Genomic DNA, 20,734 nt, shown 5'->3' on the forward strand with positions numbered 1-20,734 from the left:
GTCTTCCACTCATCACCCTCCCGCATGCGAATGAGGTTGTACGCCCCACGCAGGTCCAACTTGGTGAACACGCGGCCCTTGCGTACCGTCGCGAGGAGGTCGTCGATCCTGGGCATGGGGAAGTCTGATGGCTTGGTCACACTGTTCAAGATCCGGTAGTCCACTACAAGTCTTTTTTGGGGCGTGTCCTTCTTCTTAACAAAGAATACAGGACTGCCTCCCACCGCCTTGGAGTCTCGGATGAAGCCGCGCTCCAAATTATGATCTATGAACTCCTTGAGTTCCTGTAGTTCGTCCTCAGACATGGAATACAGCTTCCCTTTGGGCAGCACCGCCCCTGGCAGTAGGTCAATCTTGCAGTCATATGATCTGTGGGGGGGTAGCCTATCCGCTTCCTTCTCGCAGAAGACCTCCAAAAATCCCGCGTACTTGTGGGGGATTGCTTGCAGCGTCCCCAGCTGCAGCTGCTCTTCCTCCTCCTCTCCCTCCTGCCGGGGTAGAATGCAGTGTTCAGCGCAGTATGATGAGCCAAAGGCTAGCTGCCGCTGGTACCAAGCCAACGTCGGACTGTGTCTGTCCAGCCAACTCATGCCCAAGACAATAGGCGTGTCCGACAGTCTGGTGACATTAAAACTGATGATTTCCCTGTGATTTCCAAGTCGCATCACCATTGGTGGCGTTTGCTTCACCACCTGCCCCCCTAGCAGCTCCCTGCCATCCACCGTGACGACCTGCAGGGGCAGCGTGGCAGGCAGCAGCTGTATAGCGTGTTTATCGACAAAGTCCTGCCCTATAAAGTCCGCATTGCTTCCTGAGTCAATGGTGATTGGCACGTCCATGGTGAGTCCATTGGGTAGCTGGAGCGATGCGGTGAGCCTCACCACTGGTTTGGGTGGGAGGGGGTCTGTGGGCTGCAAAATCTCTGGGGACTGCTTCACTGACACGTCTGGCTGGGCCCCAGTGCCTCTCTCTCCAGCCAGACCCCGTCGTTTCCCTGCTGTGGTTCCCCTTGCTGAGTTGCTGCAGTTACCATTGCTGAGGCTGCAGTGTGCTTGTGGATCCTCTGGGGACACTCTTTTGCCAGGTGCTGGGGATCTTTGCAGATGTAACACTTCCGGTTCCCTCTAGGAGGCTTCGCTTTCACTGCTCCCGGTGCTGTGGCTCTGGTTGTTGACTGAGCCCTGGCACCGCCAACCTCCATCGGTTCCGCTCCCCCTCCTGGAGGAGGCGTGGATTGCGCACGCACAGCTTCCCTGGGAACGAAGGAGAACCCTCTCGCTGGTTCGCGCCCTCCACGTCCTTCGTCCCTGCTCCATGGACGTTCCTCCAGCCGCACTCCCACCGCCAGCGCCCTCTGAACGACCTCCTGCGTGGTCCGGGGTCTCTCCCCCCTTGCAATTTCGTCTTTAACCGCACTGTTCAAGCCTTCCCAAAATAGATCTCTGACTGGAGCTGAATCTCTGTCCCATTCCAAGGCACTGACTAATGCAAAAAAGCGGGCATGGTACTGTCTTACGCTGGCCCTCCCTTGCTTCAGCCCATGCACCTCCTTCCGGGCAAGATCCACGTCTATGCTAGATAAAAAGCAGCCATCCATCGCTTTAATAAAGGCATCCGCGGTTTGGAGCGCTGGATCCTTATCTCTCCACAAATTGCGCAGCCATGCTTTAGCATCTCCATGCAAATGGGACATGATAAATCCCACCTTCTCTTGCTCATCTCTAAAGTCTTTGTCCAGCAGTTGCAGTGCACACTGTACATCTGCTCTAAAGTTGGGGTACAATTGTAAATTCCCATCGAAGTGAGAGACTAGACCGCCTGTTCTTCTCCCCAACCCAATCCCCTCCAGTTTGGGTGTCAGTTGCCCTTGCTTCGTAAGCACTTCCAACCTGACCTGGAGATCCCTGTAGGCGGCAGCTGCGTCCTCCTCTCTCTTCCTGGATGCAAGTATTTCGGCATTCAGACGTGTCACTGCTTCTCTGAGTTCTCCTATCTGCTGTTCGGCCGTCATATTGTCTGCCGTTCGTGAGCTGAGTCGTAGGCACCCTCCTTCTCCTCTGTCCGCGAGGCTGTAGATGCCCACAATGAGAGACGGAGCTTACTGTCAGAGCTGCTTCCAGATCCTAGCTCACAGAGGATCACGCTAGCCAGCGGTCACTTGTAAAAGTCTTTTATTGAGTTACAGTTTCCATTCTCAAGCTGCTGCGCGCAACTCTACGTCTTAAGGGTTAGACCGGCGAAGCTCCGTCTGAGTCTCCGCCCCCTGTGCACCAGCTTACTAACCTAGCCTTACTCCACCTTTTCCACCTGACCATTCTTCTCTGGGTCCCTCTGCCCCCCGGGGTCTCTTCCTTCCGGGATTCTTCTGACGCTGACCCCCCGGACCCTCCTGTCTCCTTGCGCCGGGCTTTAGGACCTGGCTCCCTTTCCGGGCTACTTACTGTGCCACCTTCCTGTGCATTTGAACTTGGCGCGCGCGCCCAACCTTCCACTTTCCGCTTAACCGTTTCTTCGCTCCCCGATGGAGGTGTGGCCACTCCTGACTCGTGCCCTCCCTCCTGTTGTGAGCTGCCAGCGCTTGATACCTGGCGCCCTTCCTCTCCCCTGCTCTCTGGCGGTGACGCTGGTCCCGATTTCCAACTGCTCCCCTCTGAGTCCCCTCTGGCCCTTTCTTCCTGGGGTGTCCCCCTAGGCTCCCCCCTTGCCCTGGCCACTGGTGCTCCTTCCTGTGAATCTTCTGATTCACTGGAAAGACTCGGAGATCTCGGGTCGTCGTCATCACTCATCTTTTCTTCTGCCTCCTCCCCCTCGCTCTCTGTTTCCTCCCTTGCCCTTGCCTCTGCTCCTGAACCCCTGACAAACATGTTCTCCACTTCTGGTGTGGCTCCTTTCGACATCAAAGCCTTTGCAGGTTTCACCTGGGACTTGGTATGACTTTTGCCTGATGCTTCAGGCTTTGCAGAGCTGCCCTTAGCTCCTTTCTGTTGACGTGGCTTCTTACAGTTCCCCTGAAGATGCCCAGTCTGTCCACAATTGAAACAACACAGAACGTTCAAAGCAACAGCCTGTTCTTCACTAGCAATAGCTGTGGGGGTGTCAGTACTCCGAGCTTCTCTCCCCCTGTCTTTGACATCTATTGCAGCAAGTCGATCTCTCTCATGGAGAACCATGGCGCAGACTCTCTCCGCCATGAGATCCGCGGCAGGTAGAGATCCAAGCTGACTTGCAACCGTTTTATAAGTCCGATTTAGGCTGTTTATAATCATGAAGCAGAATATCTCTTCCTGTAGAGGGAAATTGTGTTCTGCCATCTGCTGGCGTAAGAATTTCATCTCTGTCAAATGCGCTTGTACATCTCCATCGGGCGCAAGCCTCAGACTGGTCAGCTTTTCAAAATGCAGCAACGCTGAAGAACCATCATCTCTTTGATGTATTCTACACAGCATCTGCCAAATCTCTCGCGCGTTATTTAAATCCTGGATATGCACGAGCTGGTCATCCGAGACACACAGAATTATGGCCGTCCTGGCTTTCACATTCTGTGAATTCCAACCTGGCGTTGGTGCTACAGGGATGGGGTTCTCAATCACCCCCAAAATCCTCTGATTCTGAAGCAGGGCTTTCATCTTTACAGACCATGACGAATAATTGTCATTAGTCAGTGGAGGTGGGTAAGGTAAGCCTCCCCCCTTCTTGGCATCCATTTTGAATCCAAGCCTCAGCTCTCATTCTCGAGCCTGTAAAATCCAAGAGTCAATTGGTCGTTTACTGCCGCACACCTGGCAGTTCAACGCAAGCTGTTTGAAAGTCTTTCCAAAAGCAGCTTTGTAGACAAAACATTCGCTGTTTCCCAGCCTTCACACTGTGCCAGCCCCTTTTGCCGTTGTTTGCCAGTAACTTTCCACTGCACTGATGTATCATTGCTTAGCAGCTGCACATTCTAGGCATACCAAGATAAGCGAAGTATGTGGCTTTCTTACAGTGCTGGTTTCATCCAAACGCAGACACTCAGTGAACCGAAGAATGCTTCAATTCATGTTCACTCTCTCAGCCATAAAATCAGCATACCTTAGGGGTTCCGTTGCTCAGTAAACACCTTCGTCGGTGTCCAGCCGTCCGTGTAGCTCCCAGCTGCACGTTACTGTTTTTCCCTTCTCCTGGTGCAGAGGATGAAGCACGATCCATCAACCTCTATTCCAGTTTATATGGATCAAAACCATCCTCTGCTACCAGATGTTGGGATTCAAGCTGTTATCAGAAGAAACTGGCCACTCTCCAGGCACCCGGCTTGAATCTCCGGTTGACCTCCCTGTCTGCATTTCCCGGCAGGATCCAGGCAAGGTCGCGATCGGTGATCCTCCCCAACGTGAGAAGGACACACCACTCTTTCCTGCCCCCCCCAGGCAGGGGAAAGAGATAGACAGAAACGTATTTACATGTCTTTATTTCTGTCTTTTGCAGCGTTACAGAAAACACGTCTGCTCTCTTCAAACTCCAACAGCAGAGAGACAAACTCCTCCTGTACTTCCTGTACAGCTCATATTACACTCTGAGCTAATTCCGGTGCTTCGCACTGTGAATAGACTGTTCCTTTGTTTCGCACGGAACAGCCCCAACATTCCCATTTATGTTTTCCTTTCAAGCCAGCAGCTCGCTGCCGCATTGCTTCTATATCGTAACAGTTGCATGATGCCAATCTCCCTGATAAGTTTTGGGGGGAGGCTCTGTCGAATTTTGTTTACACTTTTAATCGCAGATTGTCATCACCTACTGGTTGTACCCCCTATGAGAAGATGTTTGGTAAGAAACCCAACATCAAGCACATGAGAATATCTGGTTCTGACATGTGGGTACACACCCCACAGAGCAACAAGCTTGGGAAGCGTGGGGCACATGGTTTGTTCATGGGGTACGAAAAAGGTGCATACAGGGTATGGATGACTGAGTCTAAGTCCATTAAGTTCACAAAGAGTGTTGAGTACAATCCCAAGTGGGGGGTATGGCAACGCAGAGGCTAAAGTTGCCATGAGTGCCAAGAAAAACAAACATGGAGTCCAGCACGCTTCCCTGCGCAGCTCTGCAGCCTGTCCGTGCTGATCCAAAAATCCTTCCTGCCTCTGCCTCTTGCCGGTAGCAGAGATAAACACAGCGGTGAAGCAATTGCAGCATGTGGGTAATAAATCCAGACACACAGGCGTTCTTATCTTCTTAGCCTTTAATCATGAAGTAAAACAGCTCTTAAATTAACCTGGCGAGAACTGACACATCTTGCGTCCTCTCTCCGCAAAAGCGAAACCAGACAGAAACACTCGGCGTCAAACCACTCCCCGTATGTGTTTCTAACCACGCCTCAGGAAAGAGACGTCACCAGAACTCTTTAACCCTGTGAGTTCTGAAACCAATAACACCCCCTCTCGTCTCGAACCCTGAGGGAAACTGTGAACCCCTGTTTACAGACCTCTTTGAGTTCAACTCACCTCCCATTGCCTTTTGCCTCCCACTGGCATCTATCCCAGGCAATTGTTGAATCCCTTCCACACTCCCAGAATCACACTGTGCGAAACCAACCCACGCACTGGTGACCTGAAACCTCTCCGGTGGAATCCCCTTTGTGGTCCGAGTTGACCGCCGGAGCACAACCTCGGGCGCTCCTCCTGACCCACTGGGGTCAGCAAATGTGTCTCCCAGCACAGAGGACTCCCCCTCTGACTTGCTGGGTCTTCGGGCCTCCTGCACTTGGCTAACAGGAGATGAAGGCTCGCTTTTGGGTTCTCTCTTTAACTTGTGGAGAAACCCACCCCTGTGCTTGACCATCATCAGCAACCTGGTCTTCAGCAACAGGCTCCGCCTCTGACTCTCCTTCCTCCCTTTCCTCCCCCTCAGAATCGGACAAGCATTCTGAGAGAAAATCAGAACCATACCTAGGCTGTGACCAACCACCCTGCTCAAAGAACTCAGCATGCTTGCTGACCAGCAGCTTGGTCTGATCACCCTCTGGGTATGCAAACTTCCACCCATTTGTTGCAGGATCATACCCACAGAAGATCATGTCCTGGTACCTAGGACCACCCTCCTTCCGTTGCGCTGTTGGTATCGGCACTGAAGCCCTGGAACCAAACGAACGGAAGAAATGCACCTGTGGCTTCCTCTTGTGCAACAGAAAAAACGGTGTGTCACCTACATCGTGATTGTAGGACCTGTTAAAAACAAAGCTGGCAAATTTCCAAGCCTCACTCCAAAAGCTCTGAGGCAGCCCAGAGTCACACAGCAAAACCCTGACAGCTTCAGCCAGTGCTTCACTCCTGTGCTCTGCCACGCCTCTCTCTTGAGGAGACTTTGCACCCGTCACCTGGTGACGAATTCCCTTTTGCTTGAAGAACTCCTTCAGAGCAGACCCAGTGAACTGTGACCCACGGTCGCTCCTGAACTCTTGCACCTTGGTGGAGAACCTTAGTTCCACCTCCGCAACCCAATCCTTGATCAGTTGCGCCGCCTCTCTCTGCGTCCTGAGAGAGAAACACCATAAATTCTGAGAAAAATCATCTGCCATCGTTAGCAGAAACCTGGCCCCACCCAGACTCTCACACTTCATTGGCCCTGTAAGGTCTGTGTGAACCAACTAAAAAGGTTTTGTGGCTACCCTCTTTACTCCGGGAAACCTGCACCTTTGAACCTTGCTGCATGCCCTGCACACTAGGGACCTCCCACATTCTCGGAGTTTGCATCCTTCAGTGCAGCTGGGTTGCTTCTTAACATCTTCCAAACAAGCATGAGACATTCTCTTGTGCCATATATGAACACATGAATCATGGCTGGGAACACTAGCACACTGCGCCCGTGCTTTTCCTGCATTCCCACCACCCTCCAGAGGTGTCTCCAGAACAAAGAGATTGTCCTTGCCCTCCACGTTGACAAGCAGCTTCCCCCCTCTGGAAATAGAACAGGTGTTATTTTCAAAACAAATTTTGTACCCCTGCTTCATAAGAGCAGGTATCGATAACAGGCAACACTTCATCCCTGGTACAATGAAGCACTCCAGCTCCGCCTGCAAAACAGAAACATAAACATTTCCAACATTAGAAACATTCTTTTTTGTGCCATCAGCTAATGTAACAGTCATTCCACTTGAAACAGCCCTGCAATTCCGCAGCTCCCCAGCAGATGGCGTTATCAGGTGATGACTGGCACCCGAATCCAACACCCACTTCACAGCTGTGTCCCTGCCGGCATTGCTCTGTAGCGTTGCCATGCCAACAAACGTCTTGCTGCACCTGTCCTTGGCAGCGTCCGAAACCGCAACTTCTCCCGTTGCTCCGAAGACTGGACTTATCTCAGAGTTCCCAGACAGCTCTGCAGCACGTATCTCCCTCTGCAGCAGATGGCTGACCTTGAAGCCTTTAGCTGTGTCCTGTTTCCCAGGCTTCGACTTACGACGCAAACAACTCTTGGCAGCCTTTGGAACAAGAGGCTTTTCTGTGCTTTTACTGCTCACCGCCCCCCCCCCACTGCTCCCAGGGCTCCCAGGACGCTTTCCTGCACCCCCAGTGATGGGTAAAGGGCCCCCAGCAGCTTGCCTCTCTCCAAGCTCCTCACGCAGACACGTTGCATCACCTGCGCAGCTTTTAGACTCTGCAAAACTGGCAGCAACAGCACCTTCGCCCCCCTCAGGGGTCCCACAGCCTTTCCCAGCTGTGCACCGGCTTCCACGAAAGTGATCAGTGCTCTCTTGCCTCTCCTGTTCTGATGCAGCCATCTCCCGGCCCTTGCTTCCGCCCCCAGCTTTGCACACTTCCTGGAGAGCTAGCCACGCGGCCTCAGGCTTCCTTGCATCCAGAACTACAGGCCTTAAATCAGCACTTACATTCTCAGCCAGAAACGCCAGAACACGCTCCTCAGCTTCACGTTGGCTTGCAACTGCCCCAGCTGACGAAGACATCGGCTTGACCAATTCCCAGAGCTTGGCTCCAACCAGGGACAACTCTGCTAAATAACTCCACTCCAGCCACGTTTGGATTGTTAACTTCGCACATGGCAGCTTAAGCTCAAAGCCATGTTCCTGGGACTGAGCCATCTCCTTCTCCCCCGGGGTAAGCGTACTCACGACAGCATCAGCTTCCTCCGGCCTCCGGCAGATCGGCTCAGGCAGACCGCTTCTTCCCAGCGAGCTCCTTCCAGCTTCAAAGACAGCAAAGCTCCGGCTGGCCCCAGCAACTTTCCTGCTGGCTTTCCCCCACACGTGGGACGTTCCTGCAATGCTTCAAAGCGTTGGCAAACAGGACCCATAACCTATGGCAACGCAGAGGCTAAAGTTGCCATGAGTGCCAAGAAAAACAAACATGGAGTCCAGCACGCTTCCCTGCGCAGCTCTGCAGCCTGTCCGTGCTGATCCAAAAATCCTTCCTGCCTCTGCCTCTTGCCAGTAGCAGAGATAAACACAGCGGTGAAGCAATTGCAGCATGTGGGTAATAAATCCAGACACACAGGCGTTCTTATCTTCTTAGCCTTTAATCATGAAGTAAAACAGCTCTTAAATCAACCTGGCGAGAACTGACACATCTTGCGTCCTCTCTCCGCAAAAGCGAAACCAGACAGAAACACTCGGCGTCAAACCACTCCCCGTATGTGTTTCTAACCACGCCTCAGGAAAGAGACGTCACCAGAACTCTTTAACCCTGTGAGTTCTGAAACCAATAACAGGGGGGAAATGTGGGAATTTTCCAGAGTTACCCAGAGGAGGATGAAGGTGATGTGAAGAAAGCAGATAATGTTGAGGAAGCTGAGGAAGCTGAGGATGATCAGAGTTCGGATTCCAGCTCAGTGGGCGGCGCTGCTGCTGATGTCAGTGACAGTGATGACACAGCAGACATAAGAGCGCAAAGGCCTCAGTCAGACCATCTGATGCGTCTGACAATGAACTGGAAGAACCACTGTTCGCCATTGGTCACTTTTCTCCTAAGAAAGAGGAGATGAGTCCAGAAGACTTGCGTCTAGTACGCAGATCTGAAAGAACCACAAAGGGCAGACCTCCAAAGAGATTTGCTGATGAGTTTGCTAAGACAGCAACTGCTGTTCTTAGTAGCTCAGAGAAGGTATGGGAACCTTCAAGCTTCAAAGAGGTTCAGGAGTTAACCTCTAAAGATGCTGAGCCTTGGCTTAATGCCATGAAGGCTGAAGTTGATTCCTTGAATAGGAACCAAACTTGGGAACTGGTACCGGTAGTCCCAGGAATGAGACTGGTTGGCAGCAAATGGGTCTTCAAGGCCAAGACAGACCAGAATGGCAAGGTTGTCAGACACAAAGCCAGATTGGTTGCCAGAGGTTTTTCACAGGTACCAGGACAGGATTACCACGAGACCTATTCACCCACAGTCAAATATGAGAGCATTCGGCTGATGCTCAAGATAGCTGCAGAGGAGAAACTGCATGTTTCCCATCATGACATTAATACAGCTTTTTTGTACGGGATTTTAGGGGAGGAGCTGTTTATGCTTCCACCTGATGGGATGCAGACACAGAAGGGAATGGTCTGTAAACTGCGGAAATCCTTATATGGTCTTGTAATGGGAATTGGGGTTGCTCATGCGTAAAGGATGCTGAAGTTCTAGGCAACGTTGCCTGGCTAAACCTTTCCCTGGCTGGACAGCCCTTTCTCCATGGCTGTATCAGTCGCTGGCAGAATCCGTCAGTGGGCGTTTCCTGAATTTCTTCCAACATAAAAATTCCTTGACGCCCAGTCTCCGCCTAGCCTCCCTGCGCGGAAGCTTTCTGCACAGAGTAGGCGTAGCCAGCGGAGGTCCTGGACTCTCCCCGCTGGTCTCTGTGGAAGATTCTTGGAGCCCTCTCTCCTAAGTCCTTCCGTGATCCCCTTCCTCCCCGGTGTCACGCTGATAACCTTCCCCAAAGGGAGTGTTCTCTCTCCCTCTACTGGTCCCTTCTCCTGCATGGTCGGGGAGCCTTACCTCCACTCTTGGCTCCGATGGCAGTTCCCTGACAGGTCTGAAGCAGAGTGCCAGGTGTTGGAACACAAAGCTCACTGAGACATTGCTTTCTCTAGGTTTTCACCAGGGCAAAGCTGATCCATGTGTGTTTGTCAAGGAGGAGGGGCAAAACAAACTGTATTGTTTATGTTTTGTTGATGATCTTCTGATGTTTTGGAAGAATCAGGCTTTTTATCAAAGCACACTAGCTCAGCTGAAGGAGCACTTTGGCATGAAGGATCTTGGTGAGGTATCCAACTATCTTTCTCTGCAGGTGGAGAGGGACCAAGCAGGTAATTTTCTGGTACACCAAACACAGAAAATTGCTGATGTATTAACCAGGTTGAATTTGGTTGATGCAAACCCAGCAGACACACCGATGGTGACAGGTTACCAGGTAGACAGTACTGCTGAAGTGTTTTCTGACACTACGCTGTACAGATGCATTCTAGGCAAGTTGAATTTCATTGCTAGATGTTCAAGACCCGACATAGCTGTAAGCACTAACCTGCTTAGCAGACATGCTAACAATCCTACTGTTCAGGATTGGAAAGCTCTGAAGCGCATAGCCCGCTATTTGAAAGGGACTTTGCACTACAGGCTGAGGTTCACCAGTCAGAAGACTGGAGGTCTTGAAATCTTTGCAGATGCAAGTTTTGGAAGTGACACCACGGATGGTACTAGCACTTCTGGAGTATGCTACATGTACAACCACTGCCTGTTTGACTGGTTGTGCAGGAAGCAGACGACAGTAAGCCTAAGTTCCTGTGAAGCAGAACTCAATGCTCTGTCATTTTCACTCATGGATTGTGAATGGTTGATGCAACTGTTTAAGGACATCAGAGTTTCTGTGAAATGTCCTGTACAAGTGTATCAAGACAATAGATCATGTTTGGCTTTGCTGAACTCAGAGAGTTGCAAGCAAAGAACCAAGTACTTGCAGATTAAGCTACATCGTGCAAGAGAGTGTATTCAGAAAGGACTCATTCAGGTGTCCTACATGCCAGGAAATGAAATTCCTGCCGATCTGTTGTCTAAGGTTGTTAACAGAGAACAACTTAAGGTTTACGTACAAAGGTTGCAATTGGGTTGAACCACAGGTACTACAGGTTACAAGGAAAGGGGGAGGATGTTAGGATATTTCCGTTCCACCTTAAAAGGGAGCAGGATGTTTGTGTCACAGCCTGCGTATTTCCTGTTTTCACAGGATGTTTCTGTTGTGTCTTTTGCTTTCGTTTTCTCACTCTCTGTCTCTGGAGACACTGACGCAGGCAGTCATGTCTTTCTTTGTTCTGATCAACGCTGAATAAAACTTGTAAATAATGCTCTCCTGAGTGCGACTTTTGCTGTGCATTATCTGCTGCTAGAGTGTGCATGAGCTCTAGAATGTGGCAAGATATTTTCTAGAAACTCATGTCGCTAATTGCTGATACTGCGTGCTTACGGGAGATCGATGGATCGTCCGGCAGACGGCTTGGGGCCATGATGGACTTTGTCTCCCTGGCAGTATCCCAATTGTTGGAAAGATATCAAAAGACAGCTGGAGACATGGAAAAGGTTAAATTTATCATTCCTGGGCCGTATTTCGGTAATTAAAATGATAGTTTTACCGAAGCTACTCTTTCTATTCCAAACAATTCCAATTACAGGAAAGACCAGCAGTATCAACAAGTGGCAAAAAGAAATTTCTAAATTTTTGTGGAAGGGTAAAAGACCAAGAGTAAAGCATAAGATATTAATAGATACTGTAGAAAGAGGTGGCTACGGGTTACTGGATTTGAAGCTATATTACGAAGCCTCATGTCTTCTCTGGTTGAAAGATTGGTATTTATTAAAAAATTGGGATATTTTAGATCTAGAAGGTATCTTAATTATGGGAAAATAAAGACGCATAGGAGTTTTTCAAATCATATAATAAGAAATGCTATATATAAGGTATGGGGAAAATACGAAAGATATTTGGAACAGAAAACCCCAAGATGCAACTCTCCACTAGAAGCAATCGCTGTTAAAAAAAGCAACAACATCAAAGAGAACTGGATAACGTATAACACAATATTAAGGGGGGGGGGAGTGTGAGGAATCAAGCCTTTATCAGGAGAAACTGGCAACTCTCCCAGGCACCCGGCTTGGTCTCCTGTTGACCTCCCTGTCTGCTTTCCCGGCAAGATCCAGGCAGAGGTCGCGATAGGTGATCCTTCTCAGCGTGAGAAGAACACCCCCCCTCTTCTGCCCCCCCCCCGGACAGGGGAAAGAGATACACAGAAACGTATTTACATGCCTTTATTTCTGTCTTTGCAGCATTACAGAAAACATGACTGCTCTCTTCATACTCCTGCAGTCGAGAGAGAACAAACACTTCCTGTCCAGCTCATATTACACTCTGAGCTAATTCCGGTGCCCTCTGCACTATGAATTGACTGTCCCTCTGTTTCCCACGGAACAGTCCCAACATTCCCATTATGTTTTGTTTTCAAGCTACCAGCAGCTTGCGGCTGCATTGCTTCAATATCGTAACAGGGAGGAGGGTGAACTAATATTGATAAGTTATGAGAAAATAAAAGAACACTTTTCTAGTTGGCTAGATTACTTCCAGGTGAATGAAGTGTTCAGACAGGATAAGCAGATAGGTTTTGAAAAGGAGCCTTCAAGATTTGAAAGAGAACTATTGAATAGTAAAACCAAAATAATCGCAAAAATGTATAGACTTCTTTTAGACTACAAAGTAATGGATGAGGAGGTTAAGGCTTCAATGATAAAGTGGGCCCAAGATGTGGGCCGTCCAATTATGCTAAAAGATGGGGAAAACTGATGGAATGTAAATTTGAAATTTACAGCCAGCTATAATATAAGAGAGAACATGATGAAAATGGCTCATACGTGGTACCTCACTCCTTCCAGATGATCAAGAATGTATAAAAAAATGGCGAATGCTTGTTGGAGATGTGGAGGAAATAACGGTGACATGAGCCACATGTGGTGGACGTGTGAAAAGATTAATATTTTTTTGGGGGGGGGATATACGATGAATTAAAAAAGATGATGGGGATAACTTTTACGAAAAAACCGGAGGCATTTCTATGAAGTATTTTAGATAAAGAGATCCCAAAAAATCTAAGAGAGGTATTCTTGTATGCAACCGCAGCAGCTCGTATACTTGTGGCCAAGGGATGGAAAGATCACGAGGCTCCAAAAATAACAGATTGGCAAATCAAATTACAGGAATTGGTGGAGACGGCTCAATTGACTAGCAAACTCAGAGGAATCTCAAAGCAAAAATTTGCAGAAAAATGGGATGGTTCTACAAGATATGTTCAAAAATACAATAATAGTTTTGATTCCGTGCTAGCATTCGAGTGATAAAGGAATTAAAAGGAGGTGGACAACAATTAAGGATTTATTATGTTTTCAGAATGTATTGGAAAATTTATATAGAAAGGATTATTGTTTTGTGTACATTCCATTGTAAGAATGGAAACAGAGCCACAGCCACAGCCACAGCCTAAGTCTGAAACAGTCCTTGATATAGTGCCAGAGCCAGAGCAAGACCCTGAATCAGTGTCAGAACCAAGCCCTCATTCAGAACCAGAGCCTGAGAAAGAGCCAGAGCCAGAACCAGAGCAACAGCCACAGCCACAGCCTGAGTCTGAAACAGCCCTTGATAGAGAGCCATGTTCGATAGATTTATTGCTTTATTGTTCGGCGCCCAGCCACGCTTCCCCTGGGAGCTTCTGTAGATTGTAAAGCAATTAGCAGAAGTACACAGCGGGGGGTGTCGAGAGAGCAGTAAACAAGTCCCACACGTTTCTTCTGTCCTACTATCCCTTTATTTGCTCAAATATAGTGTGTTTACAATTCATAAAGACCATCAGATTCAAGCTGCATTTTCTCTGCGTCCTTCTCTCTCAGTGCAGCGGCTGAACTGCTTTCGGTTCCCACTCAGCTCACAGCATTCCAAGCTGCTTTCGCCACGTCCTGGCTTACTTCCCTTGTAAGCGCCTCCTCTCAGGCTTGAGGCACAGAAGGTTAACCCTTCATTACACCCAACACCCCCTCTTGCCTCGCGCCTGAGGGGAGAATCGACCCTTGGTCGTCCCAAACCCAGACCTTCGCAAAACTCCCCATGTCTTTGGAAGGTGAGTGGCTTCGTGAACCCATCAGCTAGGTTCTTGGCAGAGGGACAATACTTCAGCGCAACTAATCCCCCCTGAACGCTCTGACACACATTCCGAAAGCGAATGTCTAGGTGTTTAGTTCTAGCCTTGAACTGACCTGACTCTGCCAAACGCAGGCATGGTTGATTGTCCTCGAAAACACGTATCGGCAGACAATCCACTTCGCAGACTTCCTGCACTAAGCAAGCATAGAACTTCTCTGCACACCTCTGAAAGAGCACTAAACTCAGCCTCAGTGGATGAGAGCGCTATAAGACTTTGCTTCTTAGACCTCCATCCAAGTACTGAGTTCCCAAACTTCACCACTAGGCCAGACACAGACTTGCGATCCTCAAGATTAGCCCAATCCGAGTCCACAAGACAAGTCAGTTTGACTTCTCCTTGTGCCGGCAACCTAAGACAAAAGTCTTTGGTTTCCTGCAAATACCTCAGAACTCTCTTGATGCCATTCCTAAAAACCTAAAAAAATAGTAAAAGAAAAACAAAGCAAGAAACAATTATGCTAAACTTAAAATAATCCCCGCCCCAACTAAACATTTGTCCCACCCCAGAAAGAAAATAACAACAACAAACCACCGCTTGAGGTGCAACAGAGACACAGCCAGAGACAGAGCGAGACTCTGAATCAGTGCCATAACCAAGCCCTCATTCAGAACCAGAGCCTGAAAAAGAGCCACAGCCCGAACCAGAGCAACTGCCACAGCCACGAGCCACAGCCTGAGTCTGCAACAGTACTTGATACAGTGCCGGAGCCTGAAACAGAGACACAGCCTCAAACAGAGCCTGAGCCTGAAACAGAGGCAGAGCCACAGCCACAGCCTGAGTCTGAAACAGTCCTTGATAGAGTGCCAGAGCCGGAGCGAGACCTTGAATCAGAGTCAGAGTGAGACCATGAATCAGAGCCAGAGCCAGAGCGCATTCAGAGCCAGAGTTGAAAGAAAGCCAGAGCCAGAGCCAGAGCCAGAGCCAGAGCCAGAGCCAGAGCCAGAGCCAGAGCCAGAGCCAGAGCCAGAGCCAGAGCCAGAGCCAGAGCCAGAAATGGGGCTTGATACAGGGCCGGAGCGCAAAACATAGCTGCAGCCACAGCCTAGAGCCACAGCCTGAGTCTGCAGCAGTACTTGATACAGTGCCGGAGCTGGAGCTGGAGCCAGAGCCAGAGACACAGCCAGAGCCAGAACAAAACCCTAATTCAGAACCAGAGCCTGAAAGAGAGCCAGACCCTGAAACATAGCTGGGTCAGAGGCAGAGGAAGAGCCATCATGAGACCCTGAATCAGAGTCAGAACCAGATCTTCATTCAGAACCAGACCCTGAAAGAGAGCCAGAGCCACAGACGGAGCCACAGACGGAGCCTAGAGCCACAGCCGAGATCCACAGCCACAGCTGAGATCCACAGCCTGAGTCTGAAATAGTGCTTGATAGAGTGCTGGATCCTGAAACAGAGTCACTGTCTGAAACTGAGCCTGACACTTAAACGTAGCCAGGGGCAGAGGGAGAGGCAGAGCCTGATACAGTGCTTGATACAGCATAGGAGCCTGAAGCAGAGACACAGCCAGATCCAGAGACACAGCCAGAGCCAGAACAAAACCCTAATTCAGAACCAGAGCCTGAAAGAGAGCCAGAGCCAGAAACAGTACTTGATAGTGTTAGGGTGTGAAACCTAAGACGCTGGCAAGTTAGCAATGTCATGTAACTTTAAGTAGTCAAGCTCGTTAAGTTGTTAAGTTGCTCAGTATATAAAGAGTGTTTGTTTTCTGTGTGGGGGGCGTGAAGCAAAAATGTCCGAAAGCTCCGGAGGTGTTTCTGTTATCTTTCTGCAATAAACCTGTCTTTGGAAAGACAGGCTTCCCTGTGTCGTTATTTCTTTGCTGCTGAGACTTTGAAGCTTGTACTGCAACAAGAAACTCTGCACTGGACTTAATTAATGCTCTGCAAAGAGAGCTGTTGCTGGTGGCGCAGCGGAAGCGTTTACTGGACCAGTACACAAACTCTCTTAGATAGAGTGCCAGAGCCTGAAACAGAGGCAGAGGCAGATACAGGGCTTGAAACAGCGTCGAAGACTGAAACAGAGAAACAGCGTGAAACAGAGACAAAGGCTGAGACACAGGCCGAGCCTGAAATAGAGCTAGAATAAGTGCTAGAGCCAAAGACTGAGACAAAGCCTAATAAAGAGCAGAAGCCTGAGCCTGAAACAGTGCTTGATACAGTGCCAGAGCCTGAAACAGAACCAGAGCCACAGCTACAGCCATAGTGCCACAGCCTGAGTCTGCAACAGTGTTTGATACAACGCCGGAGCCTGAAACAGAGACACAGCCTGAAACAGAACCTGAGCCTGGTTATTAGCATGGCAATTAAAGAAGAAAGAGGCAGAAAGGCTTATAAATAGAGTTAAGTGCAAAGGCAAAATAATAAACAACCCTAAAGAAATAGAGGAACGATTTCTCGAATTCTTTAGAGAAATCTATAAGGAAGGAAATGAAACAACAGAAGAAGTTAAAGAACATTTAGAACAGAACTGTCTTCCGAAACTTATTAAAGAACAAAAAGAACTGTTGAATGCCCCTATTACATCGTACGAAATGCAAAGAGCAATTAAGGAAGCAAAGATAGGAAAGCCACCAGGGCCAGACGGCCTACCGGCAATATATTATAAAATAATGGAGGACTTACTGTCTGACCCATTAAGAAGTATCATGAACAACATCTTAAAAGACGGAACCATGCCGGATTCTTGGAAAGACAGCCTTATTGCATTAATTCCAAAACAGGGAACGGACAATCTACTTATTAACAACTATAAGCCTATTGCACTTCTAAATAACGATTATAAATTCTATGCAAATATTTTAGCCGAAAGGTCAAAAAAAGGCTTCCAGATGATGATACACAATGACCAAGCTGGCTTTTTGCCCGGGAGGCACATTTATAGCAACACTAGAAACATTATAAACTTATTAGCGTATTTAGACTTAAGAATAGAAAAGAAGGCAGTCTTAATGGCTATAGATGCAGAAAAAGCTTTTGACAGGGTATCCTGGAAATTTATGAAAGGTCTATTACACCATATGGATTTTGGTATACAGTATATAAAAGGGATTGAAGCCATATAATCAAAACAAAAAGCTAAAATTATAATCAATGGAAATTTATCACAGGAGTGTGAAATCAGTAAAGGGGTCAGACAAGGTTGCCCACTATCCCCCTTAATTTTCATATTAACATTGGAAGTTTTATGTAAACAAATTAGGGAAGAAAAAGAAATAAAAGGGATTATGCTGGGAAATAGAAGTTACAAAATGAGGGCATGTGCTGACAATTTAATTATAACTACGGAGCAACCAAAACAGAGTTTAAGAAAGGTGTTGGAAATATGATATATGGCTACGGTAAAGTTGCGGGGTTCAAAATGAATTTAAAAAAGACAAAACTATTAGTTAAAAATATGTCGCCAGATGAAAAAGCAGAATTAGAACAAATAATAAACATTAAAATCTACCCCAAAATCAAGTATTTAGGATTATGGATAACACCAAAGAATATTAACTTATATGAAGATAATTATACCAATTGTTGGAAAGATATCAAAAGACAGTTGGAGACATGGACAAGGTTAAATTTATCATTCCTGGGCCGTATTTCGGTAATTAAAATGATAGTTTTACCAAAGCTACTCTTTCTATTCCAAACGATTCCAATTACAGGAAAGACCAGCAGTATCAACAAGTGGCAAAAAGAAATTTCTAAATTTTTGTGGAAGGGTAAAAGACCAAGAGTAAAGCATAAGATATTAATAGATACTGTAGAAAGAGGTGGCTACGGGTTACCAGATTTGAAGCTATATTACGAAGCCTCATGTCTTCCCTGGTTGAAAGATTGGTATTTATTTAAAAATTGGGATATTTTAGATCTAGAAGGTCATGACACCCGTTTTGGGTGGCATGGCTATCTTAATTATGGGAAAATAAAGACGCATAGGAGTTTTTCAAATCATATAATAAGAAATGCTATATATAAGGTATGGGGAAAATACAAAAGATATTTGGAACAGAAAACCCCAAGATGGAACTCTCCACTAGAAGCAATCGCTGTAAAAATAAGCAACAACATCAAAGAGAACTGGATAACGTATAACACAATATTAAGGGGGGGGAGGAGGGTCAGCTAATATTGATAAGTTATGAGAAAATAAAAGATCACTTTTCTAGTTGGCTAGATTACTTCCAGGTGAATGAAGTGTTCAGACAGGATAAGCAGATAGGTTTTGAAAAGGAGCCTTCAAGATTTGAAAGAGAACTACTGAATAGTAAAACCAAAATAATCGCAAAAATGTATAGACTTCTTTTAGACTGCGAAGTAATGGATGAGGAGGTTAAGGCTTCAATGATAAAGTGGGTCCAAGATGTGGGCCGTCCAATTATGCTAAAAGATGGGGGAAAGTGATGGAATGTAAATTTGAAATTTACAGCCAGCTATAATATAAGAGAGAACATGATGAAAATGGCTCATACGTGGTACCTCACTCCTTCCAGATGATCAAGAATGTATAAAAATTTGGCGAATGCTTGTTGGAGATGTGGAGGAAATAACGGTGACATGAGCCACATGTGGTGGACGTGTGAAAAGATCAAGATTTTTTTTGGGGGGGGGGAATATACGATGAATTAAAAAAGATGATGGGGATAACTTTTACGAAAAAACCGGAGGCATTTCTATGAAGTATTTTAGATAAAGAGATCCTAACAAATCTAAGATTTGTATGCAACCGCAGCAGCTCGTATACTTGTGGCCAAGGGATGGAAATATCACGAGGCTCCAAAAATAACAGATTGGCAAATCAAATTACAGGAATTGGTGGAGACGGCTCAATTGACTAGCAAACTCAGAGGAATCTCAAAGCAAAAATTTGTAGAAAAATGGGATGGTTATACAAGATATGTTCAAAAATACAATAATAGTTTTGACTCCGTGCTAGCATTTGAGTGATAAAGGAACTAAAAGGAGGTGGACAACAATTAAGGATTTATTATGTTTTCGGAATGTATTGGAAAATTTATATAGAAAGGATTATTGTTTTGTGTACATTCCATTGTAAGAATGGAAACAGAGCCAGAGCCACAGCCACAGCCTAAGTCTGAAACAGTCCTTGATAGAGTGCCAGAGCCAGAGCGAGACCCTGAATCAGAGTCAGAGTGAGACCATGAGGCAGAGCCAGAGCCAGAGCCAGAAATAGGGCTTGATACAGGGCCGGAGCACAAAACATAGCTGCAGCCACAGCCTAGAACCACAGCCTGAGTCTGCAACAGTACTTGATACAGTGCTGGAGCTGGAGCTGGAGCCAGAGCCAGAGACACAGCCAGAGCCAGAAAAAAACCCTAATTCAGAACCAGAGCCTGAAAGAGAGCCAGAGCCTGAAACAGTGCTTGATACAGTGCCAGAGCCTGAAACAGAACCAGAGCCACAGCTACAGCCATAGTGCCACAGCCTGAGTCTGCAACAGTGTTTGATACAGTGCCGGAGCCTGAAACAGAGACACAGCCTGAAACAGAACCTGAGCCTGGTTATTAGCATGGCAATTAAAAAAGAGAGAGGCAGAAAGGCTTATAAATAGAGTTAAGTGCAAAGGCAAAATAATAAACAACCCTTAAAGGGAAGTTCTCTCTCTGCACATAACTGTCGCATTATGGGAAAGTATTGCTTCTTTTCTCTTGCATTCTGGGAAGTCTTGCTTCTAAGCTTTGTTTTGCTCACGCTGCACAAACCGTACTGATGCTAAGACATTCCATCATCACCCTGGTACGTTCTGTTCACCTTGAGTTCACACCATATCAATCTGTACTTACCCCTCCTTGTACATTCCTTTTTCGTACCACTCTGGTACGGGCAGTCCGAACCCATGCCTGTGTAAACTCCGCGTTCCTTTTCCCAACCTTTAACCTGTCTATGACTAATGTCTTATATGCAATAATTAATGTCTTGTACGCAACCCTTGTTTTGAACTTATGTTAACCAATCAGCAACAAGCACACGTGGCAAACGCAGTAATATTCAATAAAAGGGAGTCTCCAAGGCTTGCTCGAGAGACGCCTCCCATATGACACCTATCTACTCGTCTGTCGTTCATTTTCAATCCAACAAACCCTAAAGAAATAGAGAAACGATTTCTCGAATTCTTTAGGGAAATCTATAAGGAAGGAAATGAAACAACAGAAGAAGTTAAAGAACATTTAGAACAGAACTTTCTTCCGAAACTTACTAAAGAACAAAAAGAACCGTTGAATGCCCCTATTACATCGTACGAAATTCAAAGAGCAATTAAGGAAGCAAAGATAGGAAAGCCACTGGAGGAGGAGCCAAGATGGCGACGGACACAGCAGCCTAGTCAGACTCCTCTGCTTTTAGTTAAGCTTTTAAGTAGTTTTTAAAGTAGTTTTTAGCCACTTCCTAGTTTTAAACTCTCAGTTTTAACGTCTTATAAGCTGTTTTATCACCTCCTCGCTTCCCTTTGCTTTTAGTTTATTGTTTTATTGTTTTATTGGTTTATTGTTTTACTGGAGTACGGCGGAGCAGAGCAGTGGGTTGAAGG

This window comes from Podarcis liolepis (assembly GCF_965112155.1).
Source record: "Podarcis liolepis genome assembly, chromosome: W".
Classification (NCBI taxonomy): domain Eukaryota; kingdom Metazoa; phylum Chordata; class Lepidosauria; order Squamata; family Lacertidae; genus Podarcis; species Podarcis liolepis.